Here is a 22,140-nt window from a genome sequence, read left to right on the forward strand (position 1 = left end):
CCCGCAGATCAGCTTTCTACAGCCAAACACAGGGCTCCTGGCTCATTACCATCGGTGTGCAGATTTGCGGGGGCCTTTCCCCCGCCACTATGTGAACCACCCCCCGCCCCCAGGCCTCTCTGGTAGCTCTGACCCCACATCCCTGCACAGCAAAGCCCAACGTCGCTGGTGCACGTTTCCCACATGCGGCACCTCGCGTGCTCGCCCTGGTGCCCCTGTCAGCACCTGGTCTCCACCAGGAGTGGAAGATTCTGCCCTCAGAGTCTTTGGGCCTCTGACTTGGGGTCACCAGAGCCACCATCCCTTCTTAGACTGAGCTTCCTGTCCTCTTAGCCATCCAGCCTGCTTTTTGGAACCGTGAGCATGCTGAGGGCCCCGCTCTGACCCCTGGTCTCTGATGGGTCCCAGGCACAGTCGTCTCAGTCTTCCCTGAACTGCCCCCTGAGGGATCGCTGGGCCGGCCTTGGCTTTATTCTCCTTCGTGGGATGCTGGCCCCAAATGTAGCTCTGCAGACTGATACAATCACTATGTCTCTTAGCCCCACACTTTTGTCCTTAGAGGGTGAAACAAGGTACCAGCCATCTCTGCCCCAGGCCCCACTGGGTGACAGACACAGCATCACCGTTGGTCACTAGCACTGTCCACGCACTGGATTGAGCCCAACTCCAGGAACTGGACTTGCACTTGGACTGTTTGTGACGATGACTGTTCAAACTTGCAGAAATTGCCCTCCACTCATGCTGGATGGCCGCCCTTCTCACTAGGGGGCAGTGGGGGTTTGCCCAGGTGGGGGGCTGCTGGAGATTTGGCGGGTGGGGGTGAGGAGGGCCAGTGAGCCCACCACCATGGCGCTGCCTCCTTCCTTTCCACCCACCTGGTCTGCTGCCTTCTCTGGTCCCTGAGTGGCCAAAGCCTGACCCACCATCTTCGGGGGTGTAAATACCCACGCCCACGCACTGGAACCTGGCTGTGAGGGCCCCCCACCCCCGAGAGCGCTGTTTGTCCTCCCTGCAGCCCCAGGGCCTTCTGTGTGCCAGAGCTTTGGAGACCACCTCTCCAAACGCTTTCCCCTACCTTGACCCAGAAAGCTCTGGGTGGGGTCTCCAGCCCAGGACCCCTGCATCCCCCTGGGCTTCTGTCAAACCAACCCGTGTTCAGAAGCCGCCCTTGACAGAGACACAGGTGCTCAGAGATCAGGAGCCAGTTTTGGAAACTGAAAATGGGAACAAATGGGGCAAGTGGAAACATTTTTTTAAAAAGCAAACAATGTGTGTTTCTTGGATGTTAACCACCTCGTGCAGCATTAAGCCTGATTTTGGTGATTCTGGGTTTTTGAGTGTTATCAAACGTGAGCATCTCCACAGCTTCCTGACTCTGAAGTGCACAACTCACACATGCAATCACAGCAGAACAAGAGCCCTTTAAGCCAAATGGCAATATCTCAAAACAAAATGTAACGGAAATGGACAGATGCACGCACACTACCCTGATAGACTGGGGCTATTTTGATGTATTTCAAGATCTAATCTCTGACATCTTGAAAGTGTTTGCATTTTCTTCAAATTTACAAAGTGGGAGGTTCTGAGAAGATGGCGAAGGTCTCAGAGCTTTACGATGTCACTTGGGAAGAAATGCGAGATAAAATGAGAAAATGGAGAGAGAAAACTCACGAAACAGTGAGCAAATTGTGGAAGTTGGAGAGGAATTAATTAATGAATATGCTTCTAAGCTTGGAGATGATATTTGGATCATATATGAACAAGTGATGATTGCAGCCCTAGACTATGGTCGAGATGACTTGGCATTGTTTTGTCTTCAGGAGTTGAGAAGACAGTTTCCTGGCAGCCACAGAGTCAAGAGACTAACAGGCATGAGATTTGAAGCCATGGAAAGATATGATGATGCTATACAACTATATGATCGAATTTGACAAGAAGATCCAACTAACACTGCTGCAAGAAAGCGTAAGATTGCCATTCGAAAAGCCCAGGGGAAAAATGTGGAGGCCATTCGGGAACTGAATGAGTATCTGGAACAATTTGTTGGGGACCAAGAAGCCTGGCATGAACTTGCAGAACTTTATATCAATGAACACGACTATGCTAAAGCAGCCTTTTGTTTAGAGGAGCTAATGATGACTAATCCACACAACCACTTATACTGTCAGCAGTATGCTGAAGTTAAATATACCCAGGGTGCACTTGAAAACCTCGAACTTTCAAGAAAGTATTTTGCACAGGCACTGAAACTGAACAACAGAAATATGAGAGCTTTGTTTGGGCTTTACATGTCAGCAAGTCATATTGCTTCTAATCCAAAAGCAAGTGCAAAAACAAAAAAGGACAACATGAAATATGCTAGTTGGGCAGCTAGTCAAATAAACAGAGCTTATCAGTTTGCAGGTCGAAGTAAGAAGGAAGCTAAATACTCTCTTGAGGCAGTTGAAGACATGTTGGAAACACTGCAGATCACCCAGTCTTAAGGTTTCAGACTCTTTCACATTACATTTCACAACTGCACAGTTGAACTTATTGGCCTGTGACTTATTTACTAAATGCCTTATTTACTAAGTGCTATTTATATACTAATTTTTGTTAAGAGGGCAATTGTAAAGAAAGTTTATATAAACCTAAAAATGCCTTTTATTGCTAAGCAGGAAGATGGAGGAAGTCCATGGAAGAGAGATTTAACAAGATTCATATTGATTGTACATCATTCTCTTCATATCACACATATAGAACTTCTCTTAAATCACAATGTGATGTAGAAATCCCATAAATAAATCTTGTGATTTATTAAAAAAACAAAAAATTTACAAAGTCGTATTTCTTCCAAAGGAAACCTACCACGTTACAAGAAAAGCTGAAGTATTTAGGAGAAAAACAACATAGGAGGTTGTCACCAGGAGGGCAGCTCATGAATGCATCTGAAATAAGGAGCCATTTTCTGGATCTTGGTCGTATGATGATATCCAGCTACCAGATTAACCTGCCCAACATCTCAGAGGCGGACCCTCAAAGAGGCTCTGCATCGCTCCCAGGCAGCACACGTCACCGCGCCACGGTCCTGGTTCACGCCAAGTGCCGCGGGTCAGCCACAGAAGGGGCTGCCCTGACTGCCCTGGGGGGTAAAAGCACCCCATCACCCAGCAGATTTGGGCCAAACAGGGATGGCCATCTGCTCAGATTCTAAAAAAGGAAGTCTTTCCGTCTCATATAGGGAGGGAAAAGTTTTCCTCAACCTCCCAGGGGCCCTGGCTGGGTCTGACCGTGTAACCGACAGACAGGTAAGCAGAAGAAAACACCCAAGTATGTTCAGGACAACTTTCAGGAGACTTGGGAATGTAGGAAACAACCCAAAGGAATGGCGAGAACTGAGTCTGTGATGCTGGATTTGATGCAGGGTAGACAGGTGTGGGGCCCACGGAAGGTCCAGGAGTGTGTGGTGAGGGCAGAACATGGGGAGACGAGGGAGGCCCGTCAGCTGGGGCACTGCTCAGGGTCCCTCAGTCCAGGAGATATGGGCTCTCCCTTCCTGTGGGGCAGTGAGGGCACCTGTGTCGTGAGGGTCTTGGGACCTGCTTCAGGGCGAAGTGTGATCATAGCTGTCCTGCTCTGGCACCGTCTCCAACTCCTTCAGCTTCAAATACTTACATGTCAGGCACTGTATTTTGGGGCAGCACGCCCTGAACCCCATCCCCACTGCGCTGTGATGTTAGATGTGTTTTTTTTTTAATTATTTTTTTTTATTTTAAATAAACGGAGTGGATGTGGGGGAAGGGAGGGGCAGGGAGACAGAATCTCGAGCAGACTCTGCGCCCAGCATTGAGCTGGACACAGGGCTCAATCTCATGACCCTGAGATCACAACCTAGGTCGAAATCAAGAGTTGGATGCTTAACTGAGCCACCCGGGTGCCCCTAGGCGTGGGGTTTCCATATACATCTTAAAGAGACCTGGGGTGTGAGCACCTTGATGAGTGAGGTGAGGAGGTGGGGACCCCAACCCGACAGCTGCCCCCACTGTGTGTGTGTCCCCTGTTCCTGTCGCTTCTCAGGCACAATTTTGTTCAAGGAAGGATTCCATGGCCAAGACTAGGTTGATTCTAAAAGTTCCCTCGGAGTCTGTGAGTCTATAGTTGTGTTCCCACTGCTGGAGTGAGTGTGCGCTCACCACATGACAGTCGGTGCTGTGCAGCATGGTGCAACAACCCTCCTGCACCATTGCCATCCAGTTGCTCCAAGTCCTATGGGAGGCACGTGGGCACGAACCCCTGGTCCAGGCCACCCCCCCAGAGGCCCTGCTCAGGGGCTCTGATTGGACTCAGGAGGTAACTTGACGTGGAGGGACCTTTGCCCACAGGGTGAGGAGAGCACCAGGTCAGCTTCCCCCAAGAATAGGTGGGGGAAATCTCCATGGGACATCAGGTTGAGGGGAAACTGTCCCCCTCTGCATCGTTGGTGGCACAGGCACCTGCCTTCATCACGCCTGGTACTGACTTGCAGGATGGTTGACCCAGCTCTTGACATGTTGGCCATGACCTTGCCAGCGGGTGGCTGGGAACCCCATGAACACACCACCTTTGGCCCTGTGGGGAGTGGGGAGGTGCGGGTCGTGGTGGCGCTGTGATGCATCCTAGAGCGCCATCAGGAGCACTGATGGAGCTGCTCCAGGGCCGCTGTTTGGCTTCTGTAGTAAATGGCAAATGTGCTAAGACTCCTACTCTCACCCCATAGAAGGTCTGTGCCGTCCACACAGTGGGTGCCTCCGCGGGGTGGGGCAGTTGCCATCATGAGAGTTGATCTCATGGGAGCTTTGCAAAAAATTAAAACTGAACCAAATATGAGACCATAGGAAGGTAACTAATTACATGGGAACAGGCAAACAGACTGTGATGATTCCCTTACTCGTTCTGAGGACTCGAACCCCTAACCATAGCGGCCGCGGGTGTGTGCATGTGTGGGGCTCAGCGTCGAGCAGAGCTGCTGGGACTCCAGGCAAGTCCTCTCCCTTTCTAGAAGGCTCTTCGGGCTGACGTTTGACTGTTTGAGTTGTTATGGGTTCACAGGGAGACAGAAGGATGGTGCCAAGATGCCACGTGTGCCCTGGCCCTTGAGTCTCCCCACACCAGCGCCTCTGTCACTGCGGGCTGGTAGCAAAACCAGAAGGTGGATGGTGGCTCAGCATGTGCATAGAATTTTGTGTGTGTGTGTGTGTCATTTTATCTTTGATGCCACTTCTTAAAAATTTGATTAAGAACAGACCTGCGACTAAAGTAAATGAGGACATGTTTGTGCTTAGAGTTACGTGAATGCCCCAGCGGCTCCATGGGGCTGAGCCAGCCCCTCCTCACCTGTCAGCCTCGTGGATTGTCATAGAGAACACTGATAGTGACCCAAGTCACCACATGTTTGTCAATGTCTTTGTCTGCTCGGCATCCCGCACAGGAGGGGCCCCACGAGTAATTTAAAGTATCCCTGGTGCTTGGATGGAGGCACGTGCTTGAAGTCCAGGGGCCAGAGCCATGGGTGTGGGTGCATGCCGGGGACCAGCAGGGTGGATCGCAAGCACCTACCCAGGCAGCGGGAGCCTGACATGGAGGCGGTGGGTTCTGGGGGTGCTGCTGTCGGAAGAGCAGGAGCTGCGGGCCCTGGCCTGTGAAGGGACAGATGGTAGCGTTTTAGGATGGGCGGAACGAGTGCGAGAAAATGGGGCATCGGGGTGGACAGGGCCTCTCGGGGAGATGCTAGGAGTTCACTCTGCAATGCTGCTCATGTGTTTTCAAGAGTCCGTGATCCTCCTCCTCCTCTGCACGTGCCACAGCTCCCGGGGGTCCTCTCTGCCAGCCCGCGGGATGAGGTGTCCTGCGACTCCATGGACGGGCCACGGGGGCTTTCACAGCTGCCCCCAGACCCCGTCGTCACTGCTGCTCCTCGTCCCATCCTCATCTTTCTTAGAACTGAGGAAAACCACACAGATGTGCGTTCAATATAATCAGTGGCACCTGACATGTTGACAAATACGAGTTTCTCATGAAAGAATGTCTTTTCCTTCTGAAATGCGTGTAAATACCACGTCATGTGGACCACGGATGTCGTTTCAATACTTTCCCTGATTTAAAGGCAGGAGAGCCGCCCTGTGATGTGGCAGTTGCTATAGTGACACATTCCGTTTTTATTGAATATCAGAGTAAACAGTCACCTGAAGTGAAGTAGGTGGCATCTGGCTGTGGCGGCCCCACACCTCGGCCAGCCCGACTCGGCGCTTGGCCTCTGCTCGCACCGGCTTCAGCGGAAGCGGGCCGGCCCGGGGCTCCTCCGAGCTGTTGCCGAGGCTGGGATTCGACGGGGTCCCCGCAAGAAAGGAGGGCCCAGGCCCGTCTAAATAAAGCGTAGAGTTTCCCTGCAGCTGCATCTACAGAGCCGGTTAGTGTGTCCTCAGACGTTACTTTTCATTTAAAAACTAAGCTCTGAAGAAACTCCCGAGAGTCCACAGGGGGAAATAGTTCAGACACCGTTTCTAAGGCTCAACAGGTAAGATTCGCTTGGAGGAGAATGAAGACGATGGGAGGGAATGGCCACCCACCGGAGCCTCGTACGGCCCCTCAGGACAGCCCCGCAGCAGCAGCTGGATGCAGCTCCTACGCAAGGCAGGGAGAGGCCAAGGGACAGAGGTGGTGAGCCGGGCGGTCCCACTCGCACGCCTGCGTCCTAGACCCTGGGCTGCGCCACACAGGCTCTGAGACCCAAGAGGCCCCAGGTTCGCCCTCTGGTGGAAGGGACCTGGTGGCTCCAGCCCCACGGCGGACAGCTTCACGCTGCGTCTGGCCCTGCAGACAGACCCGCGTCCACCTGAGATCCTGCCCCTCAGGGGTTTAGGTGGGAACGGAAGAGGAACCATGCGTGTGCATGCTGGGGCCGCTGCCACAGGGCACCACACACCAGTGGCTCCCACGGCCCTGGGGCCTGACGTCTCAGTGGCCTGACCCGGGGCCCTGGGGGGATCCCTTTGTGCTTCGTCCGCGTCCCGTGGATGGCCTCCTCGGCCTGCACGCCGCTATTCACGTCCAGTTCACATCCCCGTTCACAGGGATGCCTCTCGTATGGGGTTAGGATGTCTGTACCCACCCTGTGTCCAACGCGGGCCCCGCCCCATGCCCTGGGAGTTGGGACTCTGACACACCCTCTGGAGGGACACGGGTCGTCCCTGACAAGCTGCTAATCCCCCTCCCCACTCCACCCGAGGGCTTGGGCTTTAAGAAGCTGCTTTCCTGTCAGGAAGGGTCTGGCACGCGCCCTCCGTCCCCCACTGAAAGGACACAGGGTCCCTTGGCGCCTCGGAGCGCAGGGCGCCCGTCCCCTCCTGCTGCCCCTCCCCGTGGGGGCTGTCAGAGCACGGTGTGGCTGTGTGATCTCATGTCTGCGCCGTGGAACTGTGCACTCGAGAGTAAAAACGGTGTCTCCAGCGTGCCGCACGAGGCCTGACACGCAGCAGAAACTCCGTAACCATGCCTTGAGGGGAGTTGAGTCGTGAACCCCGCTGCAGGGTAGATGCCCTCGTCAGCTCGCTTGGCGCCTTTCTGCTCTGTCCTCCGTGCATCGTCCAGGCTGCCCTTCCCAGGGCTTTGAAACCTCCGCGGAAAACACAGGACTCCTGGAAGGATTCCTCCCTCCTGTTGTGTGCGCTCTGGCCCTTGTCACAGAATCGCACAGGACGCTCTGCTGCACCACAGCTTCTCTCCTGCTAAGCTGGGCTTCATCTCCATGACAACTGATTTGAATACCTCCTCTATGCTTAATCCACGGGTGGTTGGGGTTTTTTTGTTTTTTATAAAAAGGTTCGTTTCATCCACACGAAATAATTAGTAATCAATATAACACAAAATATAATCAAATGTGAAATTTCAAACACTTCTATCGAAACATACGTGCAGTCGAGGCGATGGCTGTCGAGGATGGCAGAGGCGGACATGACTCGCAGTTCTCCGCTTATCGGTAGGTGAGCACATGTCCCCGTGGCCAGGATGAGGTCCCTCGGAGCACGGCCCACGTCTCCGGGCGCCTCCCCCCAGCCACGCTGACAACTGTTCACCACCAGTAAGTGCAGGAACCCGCATCTGACCGGTGATGAAGGGGGCGAGGTGGCCAGGGCTGGAGGACGGGTCCCCGCGTGTGGGGTCGTGCTCAGCATCCAGGGGGCAGGTGCACGCCGCCTCTCCTCTCATTCCCCCGGGTCCTGGTGCACCGTCCACACCAGCGTCCGCAGTTCCACTCCAGGCCCGAAATCCACACAAGGCCATGCGGTCCCGCTCTGTCTCTGTGCCCCAAGATGGATCCTCGTTAACAAGCTCTGGCACCTGAGTACCCCTGATGTGTCACCCCACAGCTGGCCTGCAGGATGGGACTTTTCACCTGCTCCCATCCTGCATGGGACCCACAGCTGGCAGGTAGGTCCTGCCACCCACCAGGCTCTTGCCAGATCATGACCCCACTGACCTGGGGGTCAGTATCCTGGGACCACTGTGACAGGGGGCCCTAAACTGGAGGCTTAATGGACGAATTGACCTCTGCCCATTGTGGAGGCCAGAGCCCACCATCCAGGTGTGGGCTGGGCTGGCTCCCTAGGGCTCTGGGGAGGGTCTTTCCTTCCCCCACTGCCCCCACCACCCCTGCCCCTGCCGCCCCTGCCCCCAGTGCCTCTGCCCCTGCTGCCCCTGGTGCTGCTGGCTGGCCTTGGGGGGGCCCTTGGCTCACAGACCCAGCCCTCCAGCCCTCCCCCTGTGTGTCTGCCCTACAAGGACACCTATCACTGCAGGCTGTGCCCGTCCTACCCCAGAAGGACCTCATCTTAACTCAAATGCATTTCCAAAGACTAGTTTCTATGTAAGGCCTCACTCACAGGTACTGAGAGTTATGAGTTGTACATACCTTTGTTAGGGGGACACATATTAGATACAAACCACCCTGAAATCACAGATGTCCCCCACCCTCTGGACTCCAAGCCCCAGCACTGATCCGTGGCTGACCTACAACTGAATTTTTCTCCTTTTGGGGCTACAGTACTTTGCTCTTCTGGTTGTATGAACAGACCTCGCCTCTCTGGCTAAATACATTTCCCTGTTAATCCAGTTTGACCCCCAGACCACACGCACCCCAGACCCACTCCTGTCTGCTGGTGCTGACACAACTGGGGGGATCCAGGGCCCGCATGGGGATGGTCCTCATGGATGACACTTGTCCTGCGGAACTTTAAGGAGGAAGAGATACCCAGAGCCCTCTGATAATTCCATATTTTCAGGTAAACATGAGCAGTAAATCTAATGTTATTTTTATTAAATTAGTGAATTCTTGTACTGTCCTATTGTTATCTTTTCTTGTCAAGATTCTTAAAAGTCATAATCTCCTTAGTTTACCCCTCAGGCATATGAGCACCTGCTGTACTCTATGACAGGAAATTTCTTTTTTTTTATATGAAATAATTTTTAGCTGGAAGGTAGGGTAAATGCTTACATAAAATTTTCACCTGCAAAGTCCATGAGCTACAAGTGCAAAACCTTAATTTCCCAGATTCTGAGCAAGCTGCCCCTACTAGGAAGTGGGGCAACCGATGGAGGAGCGCTGGCAGTGCAGCCTTGGGCTGATCTGGTATTGTGCAGGTGTGTCCATGTGCCAACTGGACATTCCTCTTCCCGGGCACCCTATGCAGTCTGGGCCTGCCGTGCACTAACTGTGGGCCAGTAACCAGGGATGAAGTAGGGAGGGGTGCGTCCGCTGCTCCCACAGGACATCTCAGCTCCCTGGACGCTGGACATGGGCCCCAGCCTGAGGGCTGCCCTCCCCGTTTACACAACGTGCTTTATCATCTTGTGTCAAGGGTTCCTCCAATTTGCTGGGGCCACAGCACCAAGCTACCCAGCAGGCAGGGGACATGGGGGGCCCAAGCCCCCGGCCCCCAGCCACTCCTCCTCAGTTTGCATGTGCATAACTTTTCCTTTCCTTCCTGTGCAATGAAGCACCGAGTTAGCAGCCAATTAGAGTTCACAAGGCTTTTTATGGAATTACAGCTGTTTTTCTTCATGAGAACATAAAGCAAAAGGATATTCTTTTTTTTTTAAGATATTATTTATTTATTCATGAGAGACACAGACAGAGGGAGAAGCAGGCTCCCTGCAGGGAGCCCTATGTGGGACTCGATACCAGGACCCGGAATCATGCCCTGAGCCAAAGGCAGACACTCAGCCGCTGATCTACCTGGGCATCCCCAAAAAGATAATTCTTGAGAAGTAACTTCATTCCTTTGACAAGCACTTAGACTTAATGCCACACTGAAATAGAAACATCTTTCCTGTCATATGCCAGCACCGTGCCCTGTCCTGGGCAGGACGTACCACAAATGCTGGACACCAGCCTGAGGGGTTGTTCCCCCACCCACCCTATTAGTTTCCCGCAGCAGCCTCAACACCGCATGTGGGGTGCCTGCAACACCTGGTGCTCGTTGTCTCACAGCCCGGAGGCCTGGAGCCTGAGACCCGGGCATGGGCAGGGTTGGTTTGCTCTGAGGCTGCTCCCCTTTGCTGTGTGGGTGACCGTGTCCTCACTGGTCCCCATCTGAATGTGTCTGTGTCCTGATCTTTTCTCGTGAGGGATCTGTGCCCCGCACAGAATGAGGGAGCTCATTCTAACCTAGTCATCTCTCTAAGGCCCCAGCTCCAAAGAGGCCACATTCTGAGGTCCAACGTATGGTTGGGGAGTGGGGGGCAGCTGGGCCTGGAACACCAACCCATAGTCAGATCTGCTTCGTGAGTGTCTGATTAAACTTAGGGTGCCTTGTGCATATTCGCTCCAAAAGACAGCATTTCAATAAGCTGACTTCTGAGAAACATACCCATGCTGTGTTTCTAGTGTTGAATGACTGTCAGGAAAGGAAAACATTGTACCAAGCCAATGAGGGAGATAAAAAATAAATAAGAGTGTGCATTTTTAGAAACACGATGGGTTTCTGTGCACAAACCCATCAAATCTGCAGTTTGATCTAACATCCAGCCGTAGCCATTAAGTAAAAATTACCACATGGCCCAAATAAATTAAGTCTCAGCAGTGGTGGTGTTGAGGTGGGAAGAGCCAGCTGACCTAAGCAGCGGGGTGGCTTGGCCATACTTGGCCTCCTTCCTCCAGCGCGAGATGTAGACACGCCCCGCTAGCTTGTGGGGGAGGGGGAGTATGGGGGCCCAAAACATTCTTGACATTAAAACAATGTAAATCGTGTTGTGATTTTATTTCCTTGGCAAAGGGTTGCCTGTTTCTTTGTGGCTTATTTACTGATGGAAGCCTTTTCATTTTGGCATACAGCAGGTAGAGAAATGAATTTATTTTAGAAATGTCAGTGCTGTTTTATGATGCTGCCTTCGGCAGCGACATAAAAGGGACTGATTGTGAAACAGCTAATTTACAGATCTTCTCTAAGTGAATGCAAACAAATTCTGGTCCTCAAAGCCCTGCTAATATACAATGTTCAATTTTTAATTTCCAGTCCATCTTAGATTATGGGGATGAAAAACAATATTTAATCCCTCGTTAACACATGAATAAGCGGAAGCTGTCATTTTCAACCAGACAATAACGGGATTATCTCAAGAACTGTCAGTTTATGTGAAAACATTATGTTGCCCAAATTTTCATAAAAATTAGCGGTGGATAATATTCAAGATCAGAGCCATGGAAAGAGGAAAGTCTGCATTCATGGTAATAAATATTCATATTTGTCTGCTCAGGAGATGAAAATCTAATCAAGGGGCTATTGATGCGCTGGTTTTTTTTTTTTTTTAAACCAAGATGTTTTATCTAAATTGGGTTTGATATGGAAATGAGTCTCACTGGAGTCCTCCAGGCCATGAGCACGTGGGGATCACGGGGTGGGGCGTCCACGGGGTCAGGTGTAACTGCAGCTGACCACGGCCAGCACCCACACCGGACATGAGCACCTCGCAGAACTCAGGGTCCTAGGCATTGAACAGGATGCAGTGTTCTGGTCCCTCCCTTTGTTTTTTAAGAAAAACACAATATGATTTCATGCCAGTTAACTTCTGGCTACTGCAGGGTTAAAATCATCTGTGTTTTTGCTTTTGTTGACAATTACCATAAATCAGAAGACACTCCGCATGAAGCTTAATGAAATATGTATGATTTTAAAAAGAAAAGATAGTAGCTGCAGGATGTTGTGTATCTGTGTGTGTCCCTGATACTTTCTTGAAGACGACACTTTTCCCCACACGTCAACAAGCATGTGGAAAATCTGAATAAAACGGCCATGTGTTGGCAAACATGGGGCAGGTTGGCCCATGAAGGCATCCCGATCCTGGCCCCGCCAGGGTCACTCTGTCCTCAGCAGGTCTGAGTGCTCCAGGCCACGACCAAGCCCCTAGCACCCGGGTGGTCCTGAGGCTGCAGGCCCCAAGCAGAACAGAACCATTTGCAGCCCTCATGGAAGTTCCTAGAGAGCAGGAAAATGATGTGCCGGCTCATCCTTAGCAAAGGACCAAATACGCCCTTTAACGCAGCAGGGACACGATAACCATGTGGCTTCACTGTGTATCAACGTGTCCTACTTACGTACACGGGACTTTCTTTAGATCAATGCGATCTGTTAGAGCAGGGAATTCATATATTAATGTTGTTTTCAACATATATGTTGATGTTGTTTTCAATTACAACCCTGACCTCTGTTTCCCATTCACTTGTATCCCCACCCTTTCAGGGGAGCTGATTTAGGGGACGGTCTGGTTATTTTGGATAAACACATGGACAGCATTCTCTGGATAGAAGTTTCCTCCCACGGCTCCTTCTGTACTGGGGCAGGAAAGTCAGGAAGACCAGAAACCCTTTCCTTCCGTGTGTGTTGCTCAGTGCCTCACCGTGTCCCTAACACGGAGGTCTGAGTCCTACAAGAGCTGCACCCTGTTCCCTCCCTCCCTCTTCCTGCATCGTCAGGACCTGAGGCTTGATGTGGGGTCCACAGATACTTCATTCCTAGACACGTGTAGGGATGGGCATGAAGAGGGGGCGGAGGGCACGCTCAGGTCTCCTGGGCTCCACCTGTGGTTTGCCGACATCCCTTCCCATATGGACAGGGAACTAATGAGTCTTTTTTGGGAGAAAACATTCCTCCTAGATGTCAGGTTTGGTGTGTGTCCCTGCCCACCACTGTCGTCCTCAGGGGTCCCTGGAGTCAGCTCCACACATGCCCGTGTAGACGCTACCCCTCAGGTATGGGGTGCTGATGTCTGTCCCCGACTTTCCCACCAAGATGCTCCTCCACCCTAGAACCAGCTGCCTGTGTCCTGGAGCCCCCGTGCAGGCTGCCCCAACCTCCCCTCGCGCTGACCTTCCCTATGTGACCCTGGTCGTCCCCACAGGTGGCAGGTGAGACGTGTGCTGCACCCTTGTCTCAGGGCATCATGCTGTGTCATCCTGAGAGACGTCGGACCAGATGTGTGCATGTGGAGATAGGGGGAGAAAGAGAGGAAAGCCGTGGGCCGGCCTGCCGTGTGGACACCAGCCAGGCCCTGTGCACCATCCGCAGGCCCCGGAGTCCCACCCGAGTCCAGGGGCCTGGACCTAAGAGCAGGATGCCTGGTGCAGAGGATGCATGGCCAGGTCCGTGGACAGCAATCGGCCTCCCCCACACTTTGTTCCAACTCTTGACTCAATGGCCAGTGTGCGTGGGACCAGCGCACAGACCACCCAAAGGACCAGGCCCACTGCCTCACCTGCCACAACCTCCCGTGTCTGCCTGTCGCTTCATGTGTCTCCTGCTTCCACACAAATGAGAACAGCAGCTATGGGGGTGGAGGTCAGGCAGCACTCACACCGTCCACAGCTGTGCGAGGGCTGGGACATGTTCCTAGGGAGCCGGGCCTGAGGTGCTGGCGGGCTCCCTGCAACAGCCAGGCTTCCTCTTTCCTGCCGGAGAACTCACTCACGAGTGTGCACACGCCCAGGTGTCCATGTGTTTGCAGGCTCTCTGTGCACCGGCCCACCTGTGGCCTGCACTGGCTGTGTAGGGCTGTGGGGAGAGGGACCCCGTATAGGGAGGAGCAGAAGGATGAGGGATGGAAGGACCAAGGTCTCATGGCTGCGTGGGGAGTGGAAGGTGTAGTCTCGTGAAGGAGAATTTAAGTAAATATTTATTTAAGTTAAATAACTGGGATTATCTGCAGTGGAGCTAATGTTCTATCATTTTAAGGAAAAGGGTAATACGCCACAGCAGAAAAGTGTTAGGTTTTAGACACACAAATGAAGCAACTGTCCCGGGACTGCCACTCGTGAATTCTGCATCCTTGGTGCTGAGAATTGTTTCCAGCGCCGATTCCGCCCTCAGCGTCCACCCCATGCAGCGCATCCGAGGCCATGGCCAAGAGGGGCCTCGACATGAGGGTCTTCCCACAGGACTGTCTCATAGCTCACGTGGGCACTCATCCCTGCAGCCTGGCTCCCCGCGTGTGGCTGTGGAAGGAGGGGGACTGGGAGGCGGGCGAGGGCAGCTTGAAGTGGACGTTAATGGCTGGGAATCGGGATCTGTTGAGTGGAGCTTGAGCCAGTGCATCCCCAGACAGAGAAACAGCCAGCACAGCTTGCTGCGGTTTGCCACAGTGCAGACCCCACGCAGCCCCTGGACCCCACAGGGAGCCCCGGCAGCAGTGCCACCTTCCTTGGGTCCAGGCAGGACCCGCCACCCCGAACCCCCAGGCCCCCCTGAGAGGCCGGCGTGCTGCAGCCACTAGGATCACACTGACATCTCTTACCCCCTTGGGGGCCTCTGTTGGGTGGTGGGACCTCCACACATTGGCAAGGGGTTTGCCAGGATGGACAGAAGGGGCCACGGGAAAGATGTGCAGAAACTGGAGGAACACACTTACCACCAGTCTCTGGAAAGCCTGGTGGGGTGGCCCCACACTCTGGAAGTCCTGGACGGCTGCTCTCAACCAGACTCACATCACCCCAGCAGGAGGACAGTGCCCTGCCTGGAGGAAGGGTATCCAAAACTGCTGACGGGGATCTCCCCATTTTCTGCTATAAGTACTTGAGGCCCAAAGGAAGGAAGTAGCATCTCCCTCTGGCCCACAGAAGCCTGTAAACTCTCTGGTTTCCTCTTGTTCGAGGAACTGGGGAGTCCCTGAAGCTCCTGGGAGAGCACTGACCGCACTCATCACCAGCCTCCCAACGAAATTCCCAAGACCAAAATCCTCATCTCAAAAATGAGTGGAGTGATTGTTCATTTTCCAGGGACCCTGCCCTTGGCAGGAGGATTTTCTGCAGGTTTTTCTACTTATCTATATATGTGTATACATGTGAGCCAGTGCGCATGTATGAGCACATGTGTGCATGTGTGCATGAGCCTGTGAGCATGAGCCTGTGTGCTTGTGTGTGAGCACTAGGCATAAGCCTGTGAGCATGTGTGCATGTGTGTGTGAGTGTATGAGCTTGTGTGCATGAGTATATGAGTGTATGTATGAGTGCATATATGTGAGTGTGTGCGCAAGCATAAGTATATGGGCACGTGTACACAAGACTGAGCATGAGCATGTGAGCACTTGTGTGTACATGTGTGTATGAGCGTGCACGTACAAGCCTGTCAGCACATGAGTGAGGGTGTATGCATATAAGTGTGTGTATATGTGAACATGCATGTATGAGTATATGTGCACGAGCCTGTCAGCACATGTGTGTGCATGTGAGTGTGTGTGTGAGTGTGTGTGAGTGTGCATGTATGAGCATGTGTGCAGGAGCCTGTCAGCACAAGTGTGAGTGTCTACACATGTGAGTGTGTATATGAGTGTGTGTGCAAGCGTGCATGTATGAGCATGTGTGCACAAGCCTGTCAGCACATGTGTGTGTGCGTGTGAGTATGCATGTATGAATGTGTGCAAGCATGCATGCACGAGCCTGTCAGCACATGAGTGTGTACACATGTGTGTATATGAGTGTGTGTAGAAGCATGCATGTGTGAGCGTGTGTGCACAAGCTTGTCAGCGCATGTGTGAGTGTGTGTGCATGAGAGTGCATTGCTCTACTTCTGGGAGCATACCCAGCTGCTGCGGGCCGACTCTGACAGGGCCACATTCTATGCCTTTCTCCCTGTCTCCCAGACCCCAAAGCCTGCCTGTGAGTGAGTCCAGAAGCTTCCAAGATAAAAATGGGGCCGCGTTGAAAGAAGAGAGTTGTGAAGTTATCAGCTGCAGGAAGACACTCCAGGGGGAGCCAGGCGAGCAGAAGCAGAGAAGGGAGCTGGGGCTGGAGTAAGTACGGGAGGAGTAGAGGAGAGCACAGTGCCCAGAAAGCAGGAGGCTGTAGTCGGTTTGAGGACAGAGTGAAGTTCAGGACACCATCACTGACAGACATTTGGTGAGTGTGACTGTCCTGTCACCTACTAGCTTGCCAGCCTATGGGAGGGACACTCTGTACCCTTCATTCTACAGAGTTCAGCCCACCAGACTCTCTGATTTGTTAGGGCTGAGGCAGAGCCTAAGAATGTGCTCTTCCAAAGTTCTCCATGATGTTGCGACCTGGGGCCCTACTTTGAGAACCCCTACTCTGAACATCTGGGTCTTGCCTGGTGAAACAGAGGGAAATTGGTGCCTAATTCAGAGGCCGCTTGTGTCCAGTGATGTCTTATGTAGTCAGCAGTGCCATGTGGCACATAAGAGAACAGTTCCCCCCCCGCACAGAGGTGTGCTGCCCCTACCCACTTGCACTGAATGAGCCCCTAGGTAGGGCATATTCTCAGAGCCCAGGCTGACCTGTCCTACCATAGCCAACACAATGTATGCTCACCAAGATCTCCATGAATATCTGTTGGATGGTTGGGTAGATGATGGGTGATAGATGACAGATGGATGGATGGACAGATGGATGAGTTGGATGTGTGGATGGATGGATAGATGGATGGATGGATAGATAGGTCAATGGGTAGATGGATGGGTGGGTTGGTGGGTAATGGATGATGAATGGATGGATGGATGAATGAATGGATGGATGGATAATAGATGGTTGTATAATGAATGATGCTTTGGTGGATGGATGCATGGGTTGGTGGGTGACGGATGGATAAAGAATGGAAGGATGAGGGGACAGTGGAAGGATGAATGATGGATGATGGATGGGTGGTTGGATGGAAGGATGGATGGATAGGTGGATGGGTTGGTGGGTGATGGATAGATGATGGATAGATGGATAGATAGGTGGGTGGAAGGATAAATGATGGATGGAAGGGTAGATGATAGATATGCTGGTGGATGGAAGGATGGATGATAGATGGGTAGATGGTGGATGGATTGACTGATGGACAATGATGGATGGGTGGATGGTAGGCTGATGGATGGATGGTAGATGGTGGATGAATGATGTGTGGTTAGATGGGTGAATGAGCTGTTCATCTGGATGCCTCAGAGTTCATTATCTAGAGCTATCCTTGAACTTAAAATCTTTTTCTATATGCCATATTTTTCTTCTGTTTAAAAAATTATAGTCATTTCTTAAAATTGGTGGTTTTACTGAATTACACCAGAGAGAATATAGGTATTGGACAAGTGCAGCTCTGAAATTCATGGGACCAGTTTCCTCTCGGGGTGGCTCTCATCTGAAGGCAGGGACTTCTCTGGAGCCAAGGACCCCATGGAGTCACGGACCTCAGTGTGTTGCCCTGCAAAGATGTGGTTCTATCATGGAAACAACCCATCATGGGAACAAACAGGTGCACTGTAACCCTGAGAAGAAACATCCCTCGGCACACTCCATCCCTCAACATGTCCTGCAGGAGTCACAGTTCAGAGAAGTTGCGGGTCCCATGCTCCCCCATCACTTGGCCATGAGTGGGTCACAGTACAGTGCCAAGGCGCTCACCTGGTCACATCTGGAGAGGAGCCGTTCCCACACATGAGCGCTCGAGTCACTGGCATCTGAAGCACCAAGTGAACCTTGCCTGGTTTGACTACATCGCACAATGGTTGGGAAGGTGCAGAGCATCCTCTTGCCTTCTGAAGCCTGGGATGGTGGGAACATCCTACCGTTCCTGGACGTGTGATGGTTGTCACCGAGACCCAGCTGACCCCAGGAGGGCCGCTGGGTGCTATTCACAAAGTGGCCACCCAGAGGCTGTGGCACCAGTGGTTTGTGCCCCGGGGTCTAGCCCCCGGCTACCCCTCCCTCAGTGCCTCCAGGGCTCCTCCTTCCTTTGGCTGCCCTGGGGTGTAGAGAGCATAGGCCCCAGGATGAGATTTAGGGAGAGTCTGGCAGTCTGTCTGTCTGTCTGTCCACATGAGTGCTAGCGCCCAGGCTTCCCCAGCCTCTCCATCCGCTTTATGTTTTTGAGATTTTCCATGTTGATTTGTGTAAGTGACCTCTGGTGATGTGAGCTTTTCTGTCTTTTCCCCCACGAGGATACCACCCACTGTGCTGTGAGCAGGGCTGTGGACACATGTCTCCAGGCACACGGGCTGCACCTTCTCTGGGGTATGAGACCTGATCTCAGCTCCCCCGTGTCAGTGCTGTGGCTGCAGGGAGCGGGAGGGTTGCTCAAACACTGAGAAAGGTCCACAGAGATTAGAGCGGGTCATGAGTGTGAGCGAGCACATGTGCGTGTCTCTGCAGTTGCGCTGTGCGTGTTTGTACGTTTGTGTCCCTACACAGGTATGTCATATGCATGTGTGTAAACAAATGTGTGTATGTGTATGTGGGTGTGTGGGTGTGTGGGGTGTGTGTATACATGGTGTGTGGTGCGGCAGGGGAGTGTGGTGCATGTCTATGTGTGCTCGTGGGCTATGCATTAGTATGTGTCTGTGTCTTACATGCACGTGTGACACATGTGGTGTGAAGTGTATGCACACTCAGTGTACCTGCTGTTCTCTGGCACTGGGTGTGTGGGCAGGGAGCCCCGGCAGGTGCAGGGGGATGGGAGCCTTGGCCGGGGAGGGCACCCACAGATGACTAGTCCTGCTGCTTGCAATGCCTCTGTCACTAAAACCACGTTTGGATAAAAGGAAGGGAAACAAAAATGGCAGAAGCAGAGCCTCTGACTCAGTTTCTAGCACCTGTCCCACGGGTTGCTGCAGAGACAGGGGAAGGAGGTGGATGTGCGAGGCCTGCAGTCCATGGCCCAGCTGCCAAGTGCACCCCACCGGCCCCGTGCTCTGAGCCTCCGGTCCTGCTGCGGCTCCGGGTCACCACGGTCCATGCACAGGCTGCCCAGGAGCAGGAGACAGGTGCACGAGGACAGACACAGGTGAAGCCTGAGTTCCCACAGCGATGCTGGGAGGACAGTAGCACAGGGGCCTCACCAGCCTTAACTGAGTGGTTCTGACAATGTCTGGGCATACGACGCAAGCCTCCCTTAGTCTTCTCTTGACAAGGCTCTGTGCAGCAGGGCCAGGACCCCACATGGTGCAGGACCCAAAAATCACACTTGTTCTTAGAAGCCAGAGCACCCGTCAGCTTTGGGGCCCCCAGAGCCTGATCTGCACACCAGGAGGGAGGCTTCTGGGGGGGGGGCACCCCAGCTGCAGACCCCCCAGGATGGCGGCCCAGATCTGAGCTCAGGGCTTAATCACATTGTGGAGGCAGCTCCTCACCCCCTGCTCCAGCCCCAGGGCCCAGCTGTCATCTGGCCCTGGAGTCACCACCTCCAGGCAGCAGTGGGTGGGAAACTGCTGTGAGGACCCGGCAGGAAGGAGGTGTGTGGGGACCATGCAGGATGCATGTGGCCCCCGTCCCATGGCTGAAGGTTGTCCGGGGCCACGCCACCCGTCTGGGGAGCTGGGACCCGCCAGCCGTGCATCCAGGAGACCAGTGGCATTCTCATCTAGGGACCAGGCTGCTAACCTGCCCACTCCCTCCAGGGGCTGCCTGCGTGGGAGACCCCTGGTCTGGGTGTTTGTGCTGCTCCCTGAGTGCATGTGTGAGGACATCAGTCCACCAGTGACCCATCATCACCTGTGTCACCTCTGAAGAGCCCGTCCCCAAATATAGTCATGTCCTGAGGGGCTCGGGGGGGGAAAGGACCGACTGTACCAGGGCTGCAGATCATGCTGTGGCTGCCCTGACACTTGCCTTTGGAAGAATCGTGTTTAAGTTATCAGAGTTTTGGGGGCACCTGGGTGGTTCAGTGGTTGAGCGTCTGCCCTCGGCTCAGGGCGTGACCTCGGGATCCTGGGATTGAGTCCCCCATTAGGCTCCCCACAGGGAGCCTGCTTCTCCCTCTGCCTGTCTCTGCCTCTCTCTCTGCATCTCCTGAATAAATGAATGAGGCCTTAAAAATATTATCAGAGTTTTAGCTAATATTATTTTCCTTTAGAAACTACTTCGTGTATAAAGCTGTGTTGGGCACAGGTCCAGTCCCACTGGCCAGAGGTCAGATGCTGGGAGGACTGGCCCAGCATGACGACAATGGTCCCTGTCCAGACGAGAAGGGAGATTGTCGGAGGCATCCTGACGTTTCCTGCATGTGCTCTCCAGAGTGCCGGCTCTGGAACATTCCAGGAAGAGGGCCTCTTGGTACCAGAAGCATGGGGAGGCCCTGGTGGGACAGCTCAGTGCAGGTGGACTTACAGCGGTGGTGACCTGACTGCTCAAGCTCCCCTGACCCCAGAACCTACTTTTCCTGTGACATTTCTGGGGTCACGCACTGGGGAGTGTGGGGCAGGCCTGGAGGACAGCAGAGCAGGCCTGGAGCTCAGCCCACTCGGGCACACGACTACCCTACCATCTCCTAAGCAAGCAGCCTGTGTCTGGGGCCCGGGCCCCAAGTCTGAGCTCCCTCCTGGCAGCGTCTGCTTCCGAGGCTTTCACAGATAGCCCACTGTGGGAACACATGGCTCAGCTGGGGCCGTCCCTGCCCCCCGCTTTCCCTGTTCAAGGAAGAGGCTGCTGTGTCTGCACAATGCTGCCAGTGAGCACCCCTATGCGTCACCAAGCGACGCTTCCTTCCCGGGCCACGTCTGAACCACGTGCTTCCCACCTGGTTAAAGCTACACATCTGTGTAAGCTTTGTGATCCCTTCTTAAAAAGCATTTTGTGTGCACAGAAGGCTCTGCACTGCTTTTTTTAGCCCATTTGTGAGTATTAAATATTCATCTGTTCCATAAGGCATCTAATTGTTAACCTTGGGAACCATGATTGACAAAATGGTGAGTAAACAGCTTCTGTGCCAACCACGCACATGGTGGGGGTTCATTCTCCAGGCACGTTCAAGCACGGTGACAGGTACCTGTTAGCTATCTGGGTGCCAATTCATGTTCTAAAAATAGAGGTGAATATAAAACAAAAATGGAAATTCCTGGATCCTGTCCCCCATTAGTCTATAATCTAGTGGAAGAAATAAAATAAATGCCTTTTAAAAATTGGTAAGCAGTGAGTGTGTGATGAGCTAGTATACCCATGGAATTAAATAAGAAAGTCTCTGTTTTCAGAAGAGAGCCTGTGGCCTTGGGGCCTTCCTGACAGAGCAGATCCTTACACTGCCACTGTCACTACCTTATGTCCCCCCAGAGACAGGCTGAAATCCCAGCCCCTAACCTTGGAATGTGACCTTATTTAGGGACAGGGTGGCTCCAGGTGTCAGTGAGTTGAGATACGGGCCTGCTGGAACGGGTGGGCCCTTGTTCCTAAGAGGCCATGGCCACACAAGGACCCAGACTCACTGGGAGATGCACCTGCAGACCGGGCTCTCCAAGGGTTGAACACTGGAGGGGCAACACGGGGCAAGAAGGCACCTCCGTGGTGCCTAAGAGGGAGAGCCACACCAACACCATGGTTTCAGACGTTGGGCATCCACACTGAGCAGATTTCTGTTGTCTGAGGGACTCTGTTAGGGCAGCCCCTGCAGTAGCGGGACGTTCCCACGCTGACAGTGCCCATTGGAAGAGGCGGGGGCAGATGGTGGGACCAGGGCTTGGAAACCACGTGGGGCCCAGCAGGCAGGTGAGCAGGCCTGTCCCAGAACAGGGGGCAGTACAGGGAGGGGATGCAGCAGCTTCCAAAGGTCGTGCAGGCTGTGCCTCAGGAAGTCCCATGGCTGTGAGAAGCCAGAAGGGTAGGAGGCAGGGACCTGTGGGCATGGAGCAGCCAGGACCTGCTCACACAGGACTCCCTGC

The 22,140-nt window shown here is 53.3% G+C and overlaps 1 protein-coding gene and 1 pseudogene across 4 annotated transcripts in view; both read left to right on the plus strand.

Moving 5' to 3' along the window:
• The window catches only part of PTPRN2 (protein tyrosine phosphatase receptor type N2), a 723,767-nt gene that overhangs the window by 481,543 nt on the left and 220,084 nt on the right, over window positions 1-22,140 (plus strand). The window lies entirely within an intron of this gene.
• On the plus strand, window positions 877-2,787 carry LOC144284658 (ER membrane protein complex subunit 2 pseudogene; annotated as a pseudogene).

This window comes from Canis aureus, chromosome 15 (assembly GCF_053574225.1).
Source record: "Canis aureus isolate CA01 chromosome 15, VMU_Caureus_v.1.0, whole genome shotgun sequence".
Classification (NCBI taxonomy): Eukaryota; Metazoa; Chordata; class Mammalia; order Carnivora; family Canidae; genus Canis; species Canis aureus.